We start from the raw sequence: 22,113 nt of genomic DNA on the forward strand, positions 1-22,113 counted from the left end.
TGGATAGAGATGTGATATCGGGGATAGCTTCCGGTTCTTTGACTACTTTGTGTCGGGATAGTCTAGGACGTGTCCCGAAAAATTTTATCGGAGGTAGGATACCGTTAAATTGGTTAAATGCCAATTTTCGGGAGTTGAGCGCAGACGCCTCTAAGGATGAGGTTAAGATGTATGCACGGGCATGCACACTACAACAAAATTTCTTATTAGTGGTGTAACACCCCCAACCCGTATCCGACCCAGGTCCGAGTCCGAAGTGTGACATTGACTTTTCAAAAACCTTTACTTGTATAAAATAGTGAGTAATTTAAAATTTATTATTATATATAACTTATTCAAAACCTTTATCGAACTATTCAGAGCTTATACAATATATTATCTTGAATACATGCCAACTAGAACTTTATGTATTAAAATACATATTATTCACCTTTCTTCTGATCTGACCTTTGGCAAGGAGAACTGACCTGTCTTGCTCCACATTGCTCTTTACTCTTCTTATCACTTCGGTAACCTACGTGTGAAACAATCACACGCTAAGTCGATGACTTAGTGAGGCATTAAACACATTAAAGTAACTCTAACTACTTAATCATGCATGAACATATCATATCATGCTATCTGATCAAAACAATATAACATTTCATGTAATCAAATGTACACATATACACATCATCATATAAATCATATAATACAATTCATATCACAAAAGCATATACTTTACATGTAATATATATGTTTATTATTATCTCTTTGTTAGCCCATGTACATCTGTGAGAACTGTAAATATGTGAGTCTATTGAGGTTGTGCACTATGCTGTCACCACAGCTCGTATAAATGCACCGAAGTGCCACGTAGAATTGCACCGTAGTGTCGCGTAGAAATGCACCGAAGTGCCACGTAGAATTGCACCGTAGTGTCGCGTAGAAATGCACCGAAGTGCCATATAAGATTTTCCCTAAGGACCACATATCATTCCTTAAGAATCATATACATATGCCAAGGATCAAGTATGTGTCTCAAAAGACCTCACACATGTTCCAAAGAATACATATATGTCCCGAATGACCGCGTAGACCCTCGACTCTTGGCATGCCAACTATACCCTAGCTCTCATGACACATAACATGGGCATCATCATTTATGTCATTTCACATTTTCACATAAACACGTAGTTCACTTTCACATAGCACATAGCTCATATCCATTTTTCATACTATTTCACATTTCTTGTCACATTGCTTATATCTTATTTTTATATCTTATCCTATATATATATAGATAGTCACATGTTCATATAATCCCTCATTTCCTCATCTAAATGTGTATTCATATAATTCATCTTCATATATATATATATATATATATATATATATATATATATATATATATATATATATATATATATATCATTTTTCCTATACTTGTATTCACATCATTTATATTCTTCTTCTCATAATCTCATATGTCCTGATTAATAGCTTATATCATATATGTATAAAATAACTTATCTCGTATCATATAGCTTATACCTCATTCTATGATATTCACCTAGATCATATCACATCTGTCATACTCATAAACATATGTCACTTCTATTATTTCATTTATATACTAATCTAATCTATTTATCTAGTTCAATTCATATAGTACCTATAACTTTCTAATATGACTACCTAGATTTCCATCATACAACCCATATATCATAATTTTATTTAAGCATATGTATCTTTCCCATCTAACTCATCTTATATGTTCCTATTATCACTTATGTTCAAGTCTCATATCATCATATAGGTCATATTATTTATCTTGTTTCAATTTTCATTCAATGATATAATTCTATTTTACTATTTCACATAAATGTTCATACCACTATTCACTTACTCAACTCACATTCTTATTGTTTATATAACCTTTACATTTGAGTACTTCATTCCCATCATTTCTTCTAAACTAGCTTTTTACCATATTCCCATATTATTACTTAATTTATCTCCTATCATGTATTCGCGTAATCTTATATTCCATTTCTATATATCTCAACGATCTTATCACATAACTTCTCTTTTATATTCATATAATTTCTTATCATATCATCATAACATAGCATATATTCACATCAACCATGAAATACATATATAATAACATGTCAACACATACCATAACATATAGCTCAGACACTCATAACAAACACATGTTCATGTTCATGCGTCATGCACAATACTATAGAAATTAGACTTGTAGCAAGTCTTATTTCCCATTAAACATCATATATAAAATAATGTGCGCTCACCTTGGCCTTACTAAGTTCCAATCCATTTTTATAACTTCTTCTCTTGCGATCGAATCATAACTTGATAATCGTTCCGGGACTTGTTCGTGCTCGATATCTATATAATCATACATTGATACATATTAGTATCCAATTGATATACTCCAATCTATCATTTCTTAGACCAAAAGAAAGGTATAATTCTATTTCCCTTGAAGTGCATCGATGCATTCTACAGTGTATCTATGCATCCCTTAACATGTGCATCGATGCACTCCTTATGCATCGATGCATTAATTGCATTCGATGTTTCCATTTTTAATGGGTGCATCGATGCACTTCCTGTGCATCGATGCACAATGAACAATTTCTGGAAATTTACCCTTGATGCATCGGTGCACCTTGAATGTGCATCGATGCACATAGCCCAGAAATCCAATTTATGCCCGAAAATCCCCTCTTTTCAACTTAATTACTTCATATATCATTCCATTTCGTATTCTTAACTTACTCCTATTCAAACTCATTTATATTCATTTATCTCGTCTTGAACCTTAATATACTCTCCTCTTTATTAACTTCAAGAATTATACCAGATTTCCAACATGTTTCAAAACTCATTTTATCACTTCATATCTCTTAATTTAACCCTTGACAAGTCAAATTTATCTTCCAATTTGAGTAATGAACTCTATTTCAAGATTTCACCCAAGAACCCCAAATCTTTAATCCTCCTAACTCCATCATACTTTGATTTTAAGATAACTTAAGCTTTCCTTAAGCTTAGTTATCATCTAATAATCAAAACCTAACCTTAAAATCAACAATTAATCCATAAACAAAGAAACTCACCTTTGAGCTTGGAGATACGGGAGGAGGAAGAAGAAGAAAGAAAACTTTAGATAATTCTCCTTTTCCACGTGGTTCCTTATCTTATAAAAGAAATATAAAAAATCTTACTTGTTAATTGACCATTTTACCCTTTAATTCATTCTATAATTACTAAATAACCTTCATCATATTTCCAATAAATCATTGAACTATTCAATTATCCTACTTTAATCACCAATTTCTAAAACTTTACAATTTGGTCACTAACCTGGTATTGAGGATGTTATAAGTGGCATATAGGTTATTGTCACTAAAACTTCAATTTATGTCACTAGATGTATTTTGTGACGTAAAAGTCAATGTCATGACGATCGTCACCCTAGGTGTGTCACTAAATGTCAAAAGTGACGATGTATGTGTTATCGTCATGTATTGTTAAATATATAATGACGTTAATGGATAACGTCATAGTTTAATTTGCATTCAGTGACAATTACTTTTTTCACCAAATAATGTACATTTTCATCATTAATAAATCATATCGTCACTAATAACACAATAATTTCATTGTATACGTGACGAAAAGAAAATTATCACATTATTAGTTACGTAGTATATAGTCACTTAATAGTAGCATATATGACATTTATATATAACGTCACTATATAATTAATATTCAATGACAACTAATTTTTGTCACTAAATTATGTAAAATTTCGTTATTAATGATTTATATCGTCACGGATAATACATTAAAATCAACCTATATGTGACGAAACCTATATGTGACGAAAGAGATATTGTCACATTTTTAGTGACATAATATAAATGTTACCTAATAATATTATGAATGTCGTTTATGCATAACACCACTTTATAATCTATAATCTATGACAATTGGTTACGTCACTAAATTAAATAAGATTTCGTTATTAATAATTTATAATCACAAATAATGCATTAAAATTAACTTATATGTGACGAAAGAGATATTGTAACAAAACACAAATAATTTATATTCTATGACATTTTTAATGACAATATATATTAAAATAAAATTATTTATACAAATCTAAATAAAAAATAAATTAATTCACTTATTGCAAAATAATAAGATTTAAACAAATATTTCACTAAATACATAATAATTTCATTTCTATAAATATAAAAATGTTTAAATGTTTACAGAAAATAAAAATAATATGATAATAATATGACTTGTAGAATATTTCGTTATAACAATCTCAATCCAAACCTTGAGTCGGTTGTGGTTATGTTGATGTTGAGTTTGTGTTATCATTTGAAGCTACAAATTAAAATAATCATCATTAATTACTACAATTAATATTATATAATAATTTTTATTTGATTAACTATATTGTTTACCTGAAAAGGTGAATCCTTGATGAAATCAAACGGTGAAATTGTTTAGCACCTCATTGATGTCTGGTCGAAGAACTTCACCACCCATGTCTTCTCTATCATTTATAGACGAGGTTTATGAATTTTCAAGTAGTTGTTTCACAGTTAAATACATCTCAACCATATCTTCATCATCATCTAGCAAGTGCTCCAATTCATCCCTTACCTGAGAATAAGTATATACATAAATTTAGAATTGAAAATGGAAGAAAAAGAAAGAAAAAATGGAAGTTAAAACAAATACATTGTTCAATTTATTGATGTCAACCCGGCTCAAATGTCACACATATGACATTCTGCATGGTTATGTTTAAATACACAACCTTCTGGACGAGCCCAGTTATTGCAACTAATTGACTTTTAATTTGGCGAACCCGCTCCAAATTGAGAGGAATGATCTTTGATGTCAATTTATCTAAGGCAGGATGAGCCTCTAGCTCCAATGTCTTTGCCTGCACCGGAATAAAACAATAACCAAAACATAACGAGTAAAACAGCGTGATGGTAACAAAAAAGTTCACAGACAAACTAAGAGAGAGAGTTACTAACTTCATTTTCTAAGCAGCTTCAAGGCATGCCTCCAATGCAACAAACTCAAATGGGAGAATCTTGGAGCCATTTGGGTTCTCAAGACTGTTTCTCTTCTGATTTCCCTTCATCATCCAGATTCTGAGGCTGTGAAAACCTTGATGACAAATTTTGAGAACTCGATCGAATTTTGTAGTTGGAATCATCAACTGCACCTTCCTAAAGAAGAAAACTAAACGATTTGGCCAATGAATATGAAAAAGAATCAGTTGTAGAGCCCAGTAACAAAATGAAAATTGGTAGAGAACCAAGAATGAACTAGCAGGAGCTAATATTGACTATTTTCCTGACTCAATTTTTTTCTGTAAGTACCGGAGACTAACACTTTGAAATATTTACAAGGACATGACCCTCCAAGAACACTCCATATACAAGGAGGAACTTTTTAAAATTTAAGCATTCGAGTGTGGGCACATACCCGTACCCATCACACAATTGAATCCAAGTAACCAAGGATATTGAGCTATAGCAACATGACTGACTGACTGACTACTTATAACTAGAAAGAAGGTAAATGAGCTCGCAAACTAGCGGCTGGCAGCTACTGAGCTTATCACCGACATGCTGAGAGCTGCCAAGCTGATTATTAGTTACGAAAATGGAGTGTAACCACCAGCTGAGCTAGCATGTATCTATAAGTTAAGTCAATAAATTGTGACAGGATAACAGTTAAGCTTATTATCGCTAAATTCTAGAAGGCAAATATGTTGTTGAATTCCACTACGTTACTTAGACTCGGAGGCGAGTGTTGATTTGACTGCAATTATGAAGGAAAGATATCAATTTCTGTATTTTCTCCCCTAAATTATCAATTCACAGTGAATATTGTGATTGAATACATGATTTTACCTAATTGAAATAAGAAAATTTCATCGATGCAAAAATAAAGCAGGAAAACCAATAAGAACCCTAAATCAAAATGCCATGATAGAACATCAACTAAACAAATATATATATAACTAAAGAAATCAAATTAATAAATAACGAACCTGGTATTTGGTTGCTTGAAAATGGCACAAAATTCGGCTCTGAATCTCATCAACAAAGGGGGTAACCCATGGATCCTTAGAATTCAAAAGCAAAACCTCTTGCGCTGTGATGATTGCCTTAATATGTTCCAAGTTAATCACGATCGCCCTTTCACGACCCAGAATCGTAGACGGGTACGATAAAAGCGGGTCCAATATCCGAAGATCTCGAGCGGGTAAACCCGTGCGTCTCATGATTGCATGTTTTCCGGCCTCTACCATCTGGGTGTGGCACGTCGAGTCCAATATAAGCCATGCCCGAACACCGGTCCCCTTCTTCCGATGACCAGCGACGGTGGCGGCGGCTTGAGCTTGATTAGGAAACGGAGCGGTTTGGGCGGTGGTGACGTAGGTCGACTTGTCATTTTGGGCTTTATCTTCTGAGGAGCATTGGATATTGAGAGTTAGCGGCAACAAAGTAATCTAACTAAAGCAGTGCAGCTTTATAAAAAAAAATAGGGCACGAAATAAAGGCTTTTTTATCTAAATATTAATGATCATTTGAGTTAGATGTTAACTTAAAATATGATAAAATTATATAAGTATATATATTAAGCATCGATGTTGTTCTCAAGTATTGGTTCGACAGGATAATGTTTTAAACATCGGCTCGAAGACATAATGTAAATAGATAGTTGATCCGCATAATATAACTCAAACAATTCTTAGATCAAATTTTATTGTATCACAATTAACAGATTAATATTTAACTTAGACGCGTTAATTTTTTTTAATAAAAAATGACAAGTTTATAACATATGAATAATCATGACTATTTTATAATTTTTAATAATTGAAGAACTCAATAAAATAATATCATAAAGTTGAAATATTATTTTATAACTTTAATTATTGAGATTTAACAAAGCAACACTCACCATTTGTGTGATTTACCCAAAAATAATAATTTTCCTTTATTTAATTTCTTAAATTTGATTATTTTCCTAAATAAACTCTTAAATTTAAATATTTTTATGTGAATAATATTTATTTAAGTAAATATCATTTAAAATATAATTACAAAATGATTTTTTTAATAAAGATAGGTCAAGTTTGAGCATGCCTTGTGAAGGTGAAATTTTACATCAGAAATATTTATTTATTAAATGAAGAATTATCAATGTGAAAAGCATATCTGGTCATTTCTTTTTTATGATTTATTATTTTATGTTTTACTCTAAAAAAATCTTGGAATGTGAGATAATCTAATATAGATAAATGTCAATAAAATAAAAAACAAAAAAAACTCTATAAATTGTATTATTTAATAAGGTTGTTAGATTATCTTATTTTTTTAACATTAAGTGACATATTTTCATGACGTCTTTCAAAATCGTCATATAAAAAAGAGAGATAAGAACAAGTGAAAAATAATTGATTTCGTCGTGCTAAAATAATTTTTTGTGACAATAATAAAATGCCACTTTTAGTGTCTTATAAAATATGACAAATTAAATTGTCACGAATAAAATTTATTAGTGACAAATGTGCAACGCCACTAATTCAAATTGAATTGTCATTATAATAAATCGTCACTAATACCTGCTTTTCATTGGATACGATTTTAAAATGTCATTATTTTATCTAAATGTCAGTAAAAAGTTTCCCACAAAAAAATTTAGTGGGAAGATTTTGACGCCAAACATATAGTGACAAAAATCAATGACCATTTTTAAAATTGTCATAAAATATCTACTATTAATCAATAAATATGACAAAAATAAAAAACGTCACATTATAGTATGTTTTGAGACGATATACGTAATGTCATATAGAAATTTTGTCATAAATTGACAAATTTGTTGTAGCGCATACTGCAGTTGATAGGAGGGTTGCTGATGCCGGACAAATCGTGCAACCTAGTTCACTGCATGTGGTTGCGACATCTTAGCGACTTTCGTCTCGCCGGATCATTCAGTTGGGGCTCGGCAGTTTTGGCTTTACTGTACAGGGAGATGTGTGGAGCTACTGACTATAGACGTAATGCTATCGGCGGATATCTCCTGCTGCTACAGTCTTAGGCATGGTATCGATTGTCCTTTTTATGTCCTGTTGTGAAGAACTCATTCGTATTTCCACTACTTCTGAGGTAATTATAAAACTGATTTTGTATATTAATAATTTTATACAACGTATAACACATTTTTTTCCTTGAATAGGTGGTCTACTGATAGGAAAAATCATCAGGAGCTACCTGGTGATTTAGAAAAAATTAGGGTGCTAATCGATCAGAAGGCTGGCACACAGGTATGAATTTTAATGTTTAAAAATTGATTTTAGATTATAGTTATATAATTAGATTATTATTTTGATAAAAATTATATATTATTTGTTTTAGTTTGAATGGGTGCCATATTCTACTGATGATGTGAGGGCGGTGATCCCACCTGAGTTGAGGGGTCCATCATACGTTTGGATGGCGATGGTCCCTCTGATCTGTTATGCGACCGTCAAGTGGCACTCCACTGATAGCTTGCTCCGGCAGTTTGGTTGTTTTCAACCAATTCCGGAAGCACCTCGCAATATGGACGAGTTGCATAGCTTAGATTAGGGCTGAGCAACGAAACCGAGAAAACTGAAAAACCGACACGAACCGAGTAAAATGGTTCGGTTCGGTTTGGCTTTAAACGGTTCGGTTTTCGGTTCGGTTTAAAGGCTTCATTATTTTGATTCGGTTCGGTTCGGGTTTTCCATATGGAACCCATTTATTCCATATTGAACCGAATAGGCAATTTTTGTAAAAAAAATTATAGTTTCAAGTGATTTTTTCATTGAAAACCCGAAAAACCGAACCGAACCGAACCGAAAAACCCGAACCGTTAAAAAAACCGAACTGAACCGATAAAACCGATTTCGGTTTTTTCGGTTTTTTAACTATTCAGTTTCGGTTTCGGTTTAAATATTGAAAAACCGTTTATTTCGTTTCGGTTCAATTTTTGGTAAAAAACCGAACCGAACCGAACCGAATACACCCCTAGCTTAGATAGACGCGACAAGACAAATACAGATTGGCTGGTGAGGCATCATGAGTGGGTCGTGTTGTGGGAGGATCGACATCGGCGCCTTCCACGTAGAGAGCCCATTTTTACTGACTTCTTGATGTATGCTGAGGATTATTATGAGCGGTTCAACAGTAACGGGAAACCGTTTCTACTTCCCGAGGATGCACGAAGGCAGACCTTTCCACGACGTCGACAGAGACGTTCATCGACACAGCACCATCGTACCCCGACTCGTAGACGGAGAGCAGGTGCTTCCGGTTCATCTTCAGCTGCACCAGCAGGATCTTCCCAACAGCCACCGCAACCATATATGATGCCGTCATCGCCTTTCCATTACCAGATGTCGCCGCCGCCGCCTTCACCTGGTTTTATAACCCCGCCACCGTCACAGATGACCCCTCATGGAGGGTATTATGGGTCTATGTTTGCAGATCTGACTTGGGGTTCATATGCTAGATATTTGGCGGGTTCAGCCTCATCAACCATGGCCGCAACATAGACACCTCCTGTACAGTTTTCACACTCAGCGATGTCTAGGTTTTCCCAGTTTTTGCAGGCCGGTGGGATAGTCAGTCATACACCTCCAGGGTCCTTATTCTATGGAGGTGCTTCACCGTCATCAGCTCCTCATCAACCTAATGTACCTGCTCAGGATAACGATGACGACGACGATGATGACAGCGAGGAGTCAGAACCAGTGATACGAAGAAATCCTCCTCGAGACCGACAGCCACCGCCCTGCGGAACACATTCGCGACGCAGGCTTTGATAGATTTTTTTATTATATTTGTATTTACTTTATTTTGTTTAATTGTAATTTTTTATTATTTCTCATTTAATACTTACTTTATTTTGTTAAATTTGTTGGACTTTTTTTAATATATTTTCAGTTAATTTTGTTTATTACCATTTAATATTAGTTATTGTAATTTGGTTATCATTTACCATTTAATTCTTATTGTAAGTTTGTTGTATTTAAATACCAAATTGTTATTAGTTTGATAAATTTTAATGATTGTGTTCATTATTTTAATCTTCATCAGCGATTATCGAACGACATTACCTTGAAGTAAATGTAAATTAAAATACAAGAATTATTATTTGATAAACAAATACATCATTTCCTCATCAATTGTTACTTGATGACAACAGAAGTGGACATGTTTTTCTAGTGTGTCCTGGGTTTCTACAATGGCCACATCTTCTGTCTTGTCTAGATCTTTCTCGAATATCCATATCGCAATGAATTTGATTGGATTTTGGACGACCACACTCCCTCAATAAACTCAGATTTGGTACAATCGGAAGCCAATCTTAAACCTCATCAGGGTCTTTGTCATTACCTATGGGGGGGAACTCAAATTCGTATACCTTAAAAACTTCAGATAGTAGGTATACGGGATCCACAAAATGGTTATAGTCTTGACGTGTATGCGAGCAAGTTGCTATCACATGAGAGCATGGATACTTCAGAGCTTGAAAAAACCCGTAGTCGCACGTTCTGTCCCTTAGATTTACTCTTAACGACACAACTTCAATCCCTTGAAGAGGTCGCGACAACTCTGTGACACGAAACATTTCATGCCTTCTTGAGAAGCTTGTTATAGATATTCCATTTGATGCAGCAATTTTTTTCTGTAGATTTGCAACTAATCTAAGGTGATAGACATGACCGCCCTGCATCCAAGTTTGAGCTTATCCCCCGAGCTTCGCAAAAAGCGCCCCCAAACGAAAATATGTAGTTTTTACCAAAGTCGCTACAGGTAAGTGACGTGCACCCTTTAAGGTTGAATTGATTGCCTCAACCAAGTTGGTCGTCATGTGTCCATATCGATATCCACCATCATATGCATTCGTCCATATTTCTTTATCGATGAGGCTGATGTAATCGTATCATTCCTCGTTCTTCGCCCGCAAATCTTGAAGTATTGATTCAAACGTTCGAGGAAGTAGTTCGTAACCTGATCAAAAAATGTATAACTTACTAACTTGCTTTCTTTTCAAAATTAAAATGATCAAAAAATGTATAACTTACTAACTTTCTTTCACTTACCCATGTGCATACTTAATTGACGCTCATCATTCTTCTTGTACCTTCCATGATAGTTCGTAGTAATGTGTCGGAGACAATACATATGTTGGACAAAGGGTGGTTGCCACATTGGACCCAAAGACTCCATTACTGCTTTGATCCCAGCTCTGCGATCTGAAATGACACAGATTTTTTCCCTCGTGATAACATGTGCACGTAAATTTCGGAGGAAAAAAGCCCAAGAATCTGTATCTTCTCCTTCGACAAGAGCAAAAGCAACTGGAAGAATGTTGCGATTGCTATCTTGGACAACTGACAATAATAAAACTTGCTTGTATTTTCCATACAAGAAAGTCTCGTCGATCTGGACCACATGCTTGCAGTATTTGGCAGCATTAACGCACTGTGGGTAACTCCAAAAAACCCAGTAGAATTGGTATCGATCGCGAAGAACTCGATCATTATGGTATGCATAGGAGGTTTCGAAGTCCATAATTGTCCCATGATTCAACGTCTGCACCAGCCTAAACCAACCTGGAAGTTCGTTGTAAGATGCATCCCATTCGCCATGAAGTTTGACAATGGCATTTTGTTTTGCCAACCAAGCTTTTTTATAGGAGACGGTGTACCCATACTGCGATTGTATAGCTGAAATCAACACTGCAACAGCTATATGAGAGCTTGCTTTTACCATGGGCATGATGGCTTGACATATCACTTCAGATTCCAAGTTGGGATGATCTTGGTTGACCCCTCCAGCACAATATGTGTGAGGACCGTTGTATATTGTTAGTTCCCATATGTTGTCTTTCCTCTTCATTTTCGATACGCGAACCATCTAATTGCATCCGTTTTCGCGTCGGGCACAGTAGCATACATATTTTTCGGTCGTCGATCGGTTGACTCTGGACTGAACAGAATTACGAATATTGTAATTTTTGATAGCCATCATCGCTTCTTCTTTTCTTGAAAACTCCATACCTAAAGATAACTCACCATTATTTATTGATGAGTAATATCCATAGTCACCGAGATGAGGCATATCCGCAAATTCTGGCCCCGTACATTGCACCATTATCAGCTTCATATATGTATACAGGAGGGTCAGTCTGTGCCATATTTCCTGGAACTTCATCATCATCGGAGTTGAATTGCGGTGATTCTGGATGAATGAATAATCCAGTCTCAGGACCATCCGCACTAGGCTCACGGAGCGATTCTTCTGGTGGAGATGATGGTTCCTCCATGCTCTACACATTTAGGTCGAAGAACCTACTACTTGCACGTCTTCCCCTTGAACTGGAAGACATATCGACATTGAGATCGAAAAAGCTCGCAGTCAAATGCCTCCCCCTGGAGCTTGAAGCCATCATGTCAAATGGAAACTGCACAGATGGTTGCGTCGATGGCATCTCCATATGGTCAAAGAAATTTGCAGATGAATGCCTTCCCCTTGAACTGGACGCGGTGTTGCCATACGGATTATTCGTGGACCCACCTCGGTATATATCCTAAGGAGTTGCGGATGAATGTCTCCCCATTATGGCATTAAAATCATTACACATTACTGTAGTCGGGCTGTCAACTTGACCAATTTGTTCAGCCAGCCCATAGTGTGAGCTTAAAGATTGACCCCGAACAGCACGCACTTGAACAAAATGTGCATACATCTCAATAGCGGCGTCTGAATAATTACTTTGAGCTTCAACCATCATTTGAACATCATCATTGTTCGAAAGTTCGAACGCTGTATAAGTTAATGGCAACAATGATATTGGAAATCTATACTGCAACGACGACATTCTTCTGTTACTTCCAACATGAATCTTCCTCGAAATCTTCGTTATCAGCTCCTTAAGAGTTATGTTTCTCTTGAATGATATTTTAACATGCTCATTTGATACGAAAACAACGTCGGTTTCATCTTCTCGAATTTCACCATCATAATAAACAATAGCTGAAAGTCGCACCATTCTTTGAGTTTAAAAGTGCGGCAATATTATATCTGCAAAAAAAATAACTTAAACAAACCTGATTAAATAAATTATATATGAACGAAAATATATCACAAAATTTTTTTTACACATCAACGTAAATAATTTAAATAATATAATTTTATATTATTATCTGCACCGCAAAACTATTTTGACGTATGCTCTCGCTTTTCAATTTTATAAACATAAAAATTAATTAAAAATAATTAGTATAATATTTTATCAAATAATGATAATAAACAATAAGTATAATTAAAAAATTATAACAAAATTACCTTATAACGAAAAATCGCACGAACTTCTAAATCAAATATAAGAAGATTGCCAGAATTATTACTCGTTGACGGAATTGTTATATTAATTTATAAGAGAGGAGAGATGCGAGGAGATGTGAGGAGAGATGCGAGAACCGGAGGTATTTATAAATATATAAGGCGCGGTATCTGCACCGCGTTATATGTATATAGCGCGGATCAGGGACCGCGTTAAATATAATTTTTGGTACGACGTATAACGCGGCCCCTGATCCACGCTATACCCCTACGTGGCGTATAGCGCAGAGCAGGGGGCGCGCTATACCCCACGTGTAACCCAGTCAGCGTATAGCGCGGTACAGGGGGCGCACTATACTCCACGTGGCGCCAAATCAGCATATAACGTGGTTCAGGGGACGCGCTTTACTACTATGGGTATTAGATCGGGAAATATAATATGACCGGTGTTAGATCGGTATATATACCGATCATCGGTGATTTTTGGAGAAAATCGCCGATAGAAAAGGGGAAGTAAAGATCGAATAATTATTAGGTTTTACAGATTAAGTTAAAATGAGAAGTCTTTATTTATATATACTTATACAGAGAAAAATTATGTAAAAATGAAGGATAAAAATAAGCAGTCGTATTTGATTTTTAATATAAAAATAAATTGTACGAATTTTACTTGGTGCGGGGGTGGGTGTTGAAAGTGGAGAGCGGCGACGGCGGCAGTGGTGAGGTGATAGTAATGGCAGATGGATTGTGGTGGCTTTGTTTGGGGTTTCCTTCATCTTTCTACTCAGGAGTTGTTTATCTCAAGCAGAGAGAAAGAAAGTTTTTTTTTCTTCAAATTATCTTTAAGAAAACTATCTCGGATGCCATTAAAATTTAAGGTTGATTCATTTATATCACAAAAATTTTAATTTATATCAATTTTATCATTAATATTTATTTTTAAATACAATTATATCATTTCGCCATTAATAATTTACTCGGACAATGACATGACAATCGCGCATTATGACGTTGTTAACGTAATTACCTTAATGCTCAAAAAACTTAACACGCGTAGTTTGTTGATATAAATAATATTAATTTTCTAAAAAATTCTTATAGATTTTAAAATTTTCAAAAACAAATCTTAAACCATAATCCTTAAATTTACCCACGTAGTTGCTATCACATTATAATCTTCTTCTATTGTTATGCATGTCCTTTGTCATTTGTTCGTCGATCGATCATCGCTCATAGTTCGATTAGAATATTTCACATTCGACATTTGATGATCAATTAGCACAGTGTTCTTCGATTTTTGACTGATGATGGAAGTGATGGGTATTAGTTGTTGATTAGGCCGACAATAATGAATGAAATTAGGAATTTGATATTTAGAGCTTTGGGTTAGAGGGGAATTTAAGAATGTAAAAAAAATAATATTTTTTTTTAAAAAGTATTATTTTATTATAAATTATATATAAAAATATAATATAAATTAATATTATTTATAATATTATAATATAATATATTTATATTATTGATTATATAGAAATATTTTATATATACTAATATATATAATATTTATATTATAAATATTATTCTAATGTTAAATTATAAATTATAAATAATTTGAGCGGTACGATATGTATATTATATTTGCAAGAATATAATAAAAATCCTAAAATTGACAAAATTATAAATAATTTGAACTTATAATTTTTTGTGATAATAGAGAGAGAACGTACAAATTTTAATACATTTTTTTATCTTATTTGATAATTTTATATCATGAAAATGAAAAGAGATAATAACAAAAAAATAAGGGCATTCTTTTGATTAAATAGTCACTTTATTTGTTTCGTCTTATTTTGGGATAAAAATGTATCTATAAATAAAAATAATTAGTCAATAGATGATCAAGACTCTAAAATGAGACTCTTTTTATCTTAAAATAAAATCTTTGAACAAAAATGCTAAAAATAAAAATAATGAAGGCCAAACATCCTTTACATTTAGTGCCAAATATTGTTATGTTCGAATGTGCAAATTTTTTTCCCAGTGTGGAGATATTGGCTTTGATACCTCTGCTTTCGGTCATAATGTCAAGCATGTTGGCAAGGTGAATTTAGGTGGCATTTAATTCGTTGAAATAATTATAATAAAATTAAAATCTGTGAAAGAATTAAAATCTGTCAAGAATTAAAATCTAATTCGATATTATGTCATATTGAATTCCTTTTTGGAATATTTTCATTCGGGATTAAAACGACCTATGATGTGACGGATGAGAGAAGGTGAACTAGCTTCCTTTGGTCGCCTCTCCCGTTTGATCGAGCAACTTTCCTTCACTCTTTTTTACTTTCTTTATTATAATATAAGCGGCTATGTGACCTATTGGGAGTTTTTTTAGTCATAGTAGGAGCTTTCGGAAATCACTTTGCAGGTCAAGATCATAGGAAGAGGAAAGAACAAGGGAGAAGATATTTTTAAAAAGAAGACGATTCCAAAACAAAAGAAACTCAAAATGGAGAATAGGATGCCTTAAAGATAAATAAGAAAGATCATAAATAAATAAAAAGCTGCCTAGCTGGCGGGAAACATAAGGTTAGGTTAGGAAGGGAGAAAGGAAAAGATATTTACCAAGACTACTGAAAGAGCACAGATTAGGCTTGAGAGTTCTCACACATGCTACTAATTTTCTCTTCTCCTACTCATAAAAACCAAAATAGGAACTTATAATCGTCCCAAACCTCTATGCTGAAGGGACGATGGTGGATTGATTAAAAACGAACCAGTTGTTCATTTTTAAAGTGTAAGAAACCCTTCAATTGTTCCTCGGCTAGAACTGCATATAATTAACCATGTCGGTTTCACTCGACGTTCCTGGATGCAGGCGGTGGACTACCAAGAGGTTAAGGAAAAGCATTCACGATTGATGCATGGAACGGGGAAGAAGACTGCCCGGCATGAAATTCATGAGATGGATCCGCGTCGGGTTCGCCTGAGAAGAATCCGGTAGAGAAATCTTATGTATAGCCAAAAGAAGGATGATACATTAGTAAAGGTCGAATTGAAATAGGTTCAAAGTTTTCCTCGGGAGTATGCTCTCATTCAGCGGAATGCATCGAAAAAGATGCCACTACCGAGTACCTTGGCCGTGAGGACGAGGAGGATGCCACGGTCGACATAGAGTGAAATGAAAGAGTAGGTGACCGTGGAGATGATGGACGGTGGGCATTACTTAGTCTGACAATGTCGGGTCATTACGGATGGTGGCTGACAGACGGATTAGAGGTAGGTAGTACATAAAATGGTTAGGGTTTAGCATTTTGGGGTATTCAGGCTTGCCATCGACGCCTACCACGATAAGAAGTAGGTGGTGGGGTTGATTCTGAGTCACTCAGAATCTCCACGAATGTCGTCGGAGGGGTAAATTGGCGTCAGCCATCGAGCACCGTGGGTGGAACAGTCGAACTGTCATTTTCTTGGCTCCTTGTTTAGACCATTGTAGAGATTGGGCAGCTACGGGGTTGGAAAATGGGGGCGCTAGGAATGGGCGGCGGAAGTGCACGTTTGAGGTGGTGGAACGACGACGGCTATGGGGAAGGGCATGGTCGTGAAAAGAAAAAAGGAACAAATAAAAGGTTGAAAGAAAATAGGGGTGTTTGGTAGTTTAAAATCACGTGTGGTAGAGATAATAGGGATTTGGAAATGTTTAAAAAATTAAAAATATGATAAAGATAAAAAAAGAAAAGGGTTTGGGGAAAAATAAGTGGCCGGTCAAAATATGTTAGAAATTGGGGGTATGTTTGAAAATGGGCAGTAATTGAATCTGATTTGGGAGAGAACTATTAATGTGCGTCGCACCCCATTTGGGTTTATTAACGTGCGTCGTTTAACAATGTGACGCACCCCACTACTTTCTTTTTTATTTTCAAGTTAATGCTGTTGGGGGATAAAAATTATCTAGTTCGACTGAAAAATCGCCTTTGACTCAGTTTTAAGTCCGAATAAATGCATTACGTACCTGAAAAATTAAAATAAAAATTATTGTAAGCAAAATAATTAATAATAGCATAGAAAAAAAAATAAAATTGATGAAAAAGTAAAGAAACAAAACTAAAAAGTGACTGCCTCCCAAGAAACGCTTTGTTTAATATCGTTAAGTTCGACGATCTAAATTAGATTTTTTGGCTCTTCCAAATTGATTTCTTCAATTAACCTAATCGACACGTTCTAGTAAAATCATTTAGGTCTTTGGCCATTGACTTTAAACCGAGCACCCGAGCTATCTTCGACTTCTACCTCACCATGAGGAAAAATGTGAGTCACTATCAAAGGTCCGAGCCGTTTCGATCTAAGTTTACCTACAATTATTTTAAACCTAGAGTTAAATTTTAGTGTGTAGAAAAAGATTTAAATAAAATTCTTCGGTTGTGAAACTCCTTTGTTTTTTCTTTAACGATTTGTAAGCTATCGTAAGCATTTCTACAAATTTCCTCGAGCTCTTGGATATGCAATTTGTGTGCATCTTCAACCACATCCATTTCCATATTACATTGCTTGACTACCCAATACGCCTTGTGCTCTAATTCGACCGGTAAATGGGATGGCTTCCCGAAGACGAGACGATATGGCGATATTCCATTGGGACCTTTATAAGCTATGCGTTATACCCATAAAGCATCGACTAACTTGAAAATCCAATCCTAATGGTTTGGTTGATAATTTTTTCAAGATTTGTCTTAATCTCTCAGTTCGACACCTCTGTTTTCCCATTTGTTTGCGGATAATAGGATGTGGTGATCCGTTGAGTCACGCCATATTTCTTCATTAACGCTTCTATGACTCAATTGATAAAATGTGTCCCTCTATCGCTTATGATCAATCTCGGGGTGCCGAACCAAAAAAAATGAAATTACAAAGGAAATTAACAGTCATTGTATCATCATTATTTCGAGTAACCTTTACCTCTACCCATTTAGAGACGTAGTCGACTGCAAGAATAATATATAAGTTCCCAAAAGAAGAGGTGAAAGGACCCATGTAGTCGATTCCCTAAACGTTGAAAATCTCGCATATGTGGATAGGATTGAGACGCATTTCGTTCTTTCGACTTAAATTGTCCATATGCTGACATTATTCACAAGCTTTGCAAAAAGCGTAAGTATAATGAAAAATATTAGGCCAAAAAAACCACACTCTAAAATTTTGTGCGCAGTTTGCTTAAGTCTAAAGTGGCCTCCACAAGAATAGGAATGAAAAACGAAACGAGTTTACCTCACTTTTAGTGACGCATCGCTAAATTATTTGATTTGAGCAATGCTTCCAAAGATATAACCCAAATATAAAATTGGGGTTCCTGTTTAATTTTTAAAATCTCATATTTTGGTAAATCAATTGGTAACTTGCTCGTGGAAAAACAATTCACCATATCAGAGAACCAAGGAAATGAATCGTGCGCCACCATCAAAATTTCATCTAGGAATTATTCTCAGATTGGTGGTTCAGTCGTTCAGATCTAAAATCAGCTTAGATGATTAGCAATTAAATTTTTGCTTCACTTTTTCTTTAATTTCTAGATCAAATTCTCGGAGAAGGAGAATCCAATGAATCAATCTTGGTTTCACTTCTTTCTTGGTTATCAAATACTTCAGCGAAGCTTGATCAAAGAAAAAATATTTAAGTGTTGAGTAAATAAATTCAAAATTTTTCTAATGCAAAAAATCATAAATAATTCTTTTTCTGTAATTGAGTAGTTGCATTGAGCTGAATCTAAGGTTCTTGATGCGTAGGCGATGACATGGGGTTCTTTTCCAATTATTTGCTTGAGAATAGCTTTAACACTCATATCCAAAGCATCGCACATGATTTCGAAAGTTAAATCCTAGTTCGACAATTGAATAATAGGTGTTTATAAGATTTTTTCCTTAATGATGTCAAATGATTCTTTGCATTCTTGATCAAAATCAAAGGCCACATCTTTTTACAGCAGTTTATACAACAGTTGTGCTACCTTGGAGAAATCTTTGATAAATCTTTGGTAGAAACTCGCATGACCAAGAAAAAAACAGATCTCCTTCACTAAAGTGGGGTATGGAAGTGAGCAAACTACATCAGGTTTTTCTTTGTCTACCACAGTTCCTTTATACGAAACAATATGCCTAAGAATCAATCCTTTACTCACCATGAAATTGCATTTTTCATAGTTATGAACTAAATTAAATTCAATGCAACACTTAAACACATAATTAAGATTAGGAAGGCATGGGTTAAAAGAATTATCGTAGGCAGTGAAGTCATCCATAAATACTCCAATACCTTTCTCGATATGGTCGGAAAAAATGCTTAACACGCACCTTTGAAATGTCGTAGGTTCCTTGTAGAGTCTGAAAAGTATTTTGGGATAGGCGAATGTTCCAAATGGGAAAATAAACATCGTCTTTTCCTGGTCTTCGGGTGCTACCAGAATTTGGAAAAACTTCTGAAAAACCATCAAGGCAACAAGAATGAGACTTCCTTGCTAATCTTTCAACCATTTGATCAATAAAGGGTAAAGGGAAGTGATCCTTTCAGGTTAAGGAATTCAATTTCATGTAGTCTATGCACACTCTCCATCTATTCCGCACTCGTGTCGAAACCATCTCGCCCTCTAAATTTTCGACCACCATAACTCCGGTTTTTTTCAGAACAACGTGAGCTGGACTTACCCAATTACTATTATAAATTTGGTAAATTATATTGACATCAAGGAGTTTCTAAATTTCATCTTTTACCACTCTCATCATTGGCGGGTTCAAACGACGTTGTCCTTCTCTCGTCAGTTTTGTTCCATCTTCCATTTTTATTTTATGCATACATGTGGATGGACTGATCCCCTTAATATCAACTATAGTTCATCCAATCACCTCCTTGTTTGCACGTAAAACAATGACTAAATCATTCTCTTCCTCTTTCGACAGTTCGCTCGAGATGATGATTGGTAAGGTAGCATTTTTGCCCATAAATGCATACTTAAGATGCATCGACAATTGCTTCAATTCCAACTTAGGTCCTATAAAATCGAAGGAAGAATTTTTAGACTTATAAGGTATTAAATGAAAAATTAGAAATAGTGGAAGAAATTTCTTCAAAATCCTGTTTTTGTCGTCGAAATCCTCTTTTTTCAACTCTCTGCAAATATCAATAAACATGTTAGTTTCTAAAAATTCATCGAATAATGGATCAAAAATATCAATAAAATTCAAACTCGGCACACTATTTGGGTATTTTATAGCTTTGTATACATCAAATTTGACGATCTCACCATCAAATTTCATAGTTAAAATACCACTTTGGACATCTATCTTTGTGTGTACCGTATTCAAGAAAGATCACCTGAAAATAATTTCAGATCCAATAATGTTTCGATCATTTCCCATGTCAATTATATAAAAATCAACAGGAAATATCAAATAATTTACCTTCACCAAAACATTTTCCAATACAACCTCAAGGTAAATAATTGATATGTCGGCAAGCTGTATTGTGGCCATTGTTTCTTTCAACGGATTGATGGAAATCTTTTTGTAGACTGAAAGAGGTATCATATTGATGGAAGCGTCTAAATCTCACATGGAACACTTAATTCCAACGTTACCATTCTTACAAGGTATTACGAACATACCATGATCCTTATATTTCAGTGGAAGCTGTTGTTGGAAAACTACTGATATGTTTTCGCCCAGGTTTACCTTCTCGTTTCCTGTGATTCATATTCTGTTGTTGCAGAGGTCCTTGAGAAATTTTGCATATTTTGGAATCTTCTGGATCACTAAAGGAGTGGACTATATATTTCCACATTTCATAATACATCAAGGATCTCATTCTCTTCAGCTTGCTTGTCTCGCTTCATTAATATAGAAGAAAAAAGAGGCAGAACTTTGTAAGGTGAAATAGAAGATAAAGATGTGTTTTTACCTGAGTTCGGTGGAGGCAGGGTCTTAGTTTCTTTCTTCTTTTTCTGGTGGTACGTTATCCTTTTCTGGGATTTCAAGCGAAATGATGGAGCCACTTCAGAGAGTTATTGCACTAACATTCTCTCTAGGATTTACTTTGATTTGTGATGGTAATCGACCTAGAAATTCTAGGCGCCCAATTGTTTGAGCCAATTGGCTTATTTTTCTTGTCGATTTCTTGAAGGTGGGCCTGGTTTTTGTTTTGGAATTTCTCTTGGGATAAAGCTAATTTTTTGACAATTGATTCTACGAAGGACTTTTTTAGTGGTTGAATGGGGAATTGAGGGGGTCTCAGTTGGTAATTCTAATTTGGCCTTTAATTATTTACGTAACTGATGTTTGGATGGTCCCTCCATCTCGAATTAAGGGTATTTTTGTATGGGTTGTAAGGCCTCTGAGGAGGTCCCGAAAAGTTACCAGTTGTAAGGCCTCTGAGGAGGTCCCGAAAAGTTACCAATGTCATTTACTTGAGCGTCAAACTTCTCTTGTAACATCAGGTAGTAGTTCATTGGATGATCCAACATCGTACAAATCCTGCATACCATTGCGGCTCCAATTTTTCCTAATACGAGTGAATTAACTATGTTAGTTAATTTATCCAGTTTTTTTCAATTGAAATAGCACTTACTTCATAAACCTGTTAGCTAGGTTCAGTTGAAGAGCTGAATTACTGTGAATTAGCCACCACT

The 22,113-nt window shown here is 34.7% G+C and overlaps 1 pseudogene; it reads right to left on the reverse strand.

Annotated features, from left to right (window-relative positions):
* Nucleotides 1–4,320: 4,320 nt before the first annotated feature.
* LOC120135671 overlaps nucleotides 4,321–22,113 on the reverse strand; it is a 55,128-nt pseudogene continuing 37,335 nt past the window's right edge.

The sequence above is a fragment of the Hibiscus syriacus genome, unplaced genomic scaffold, assembly GCF_006381635.1.
Source record: "Hibiscus syriacus cultivar Baekdansim isolate YM2019G1 unplaced genomic scaffold, ASM638163v2 tig00110610_pilon, whole genome shotgun sequence".
Taxonomy (NCBI): Eukaryota; Viridiplantae; Streptophyta; class Magnoliopsida; order Malvales; family Malvaceae; genus Hibiscus; species Hibiscus syriacus.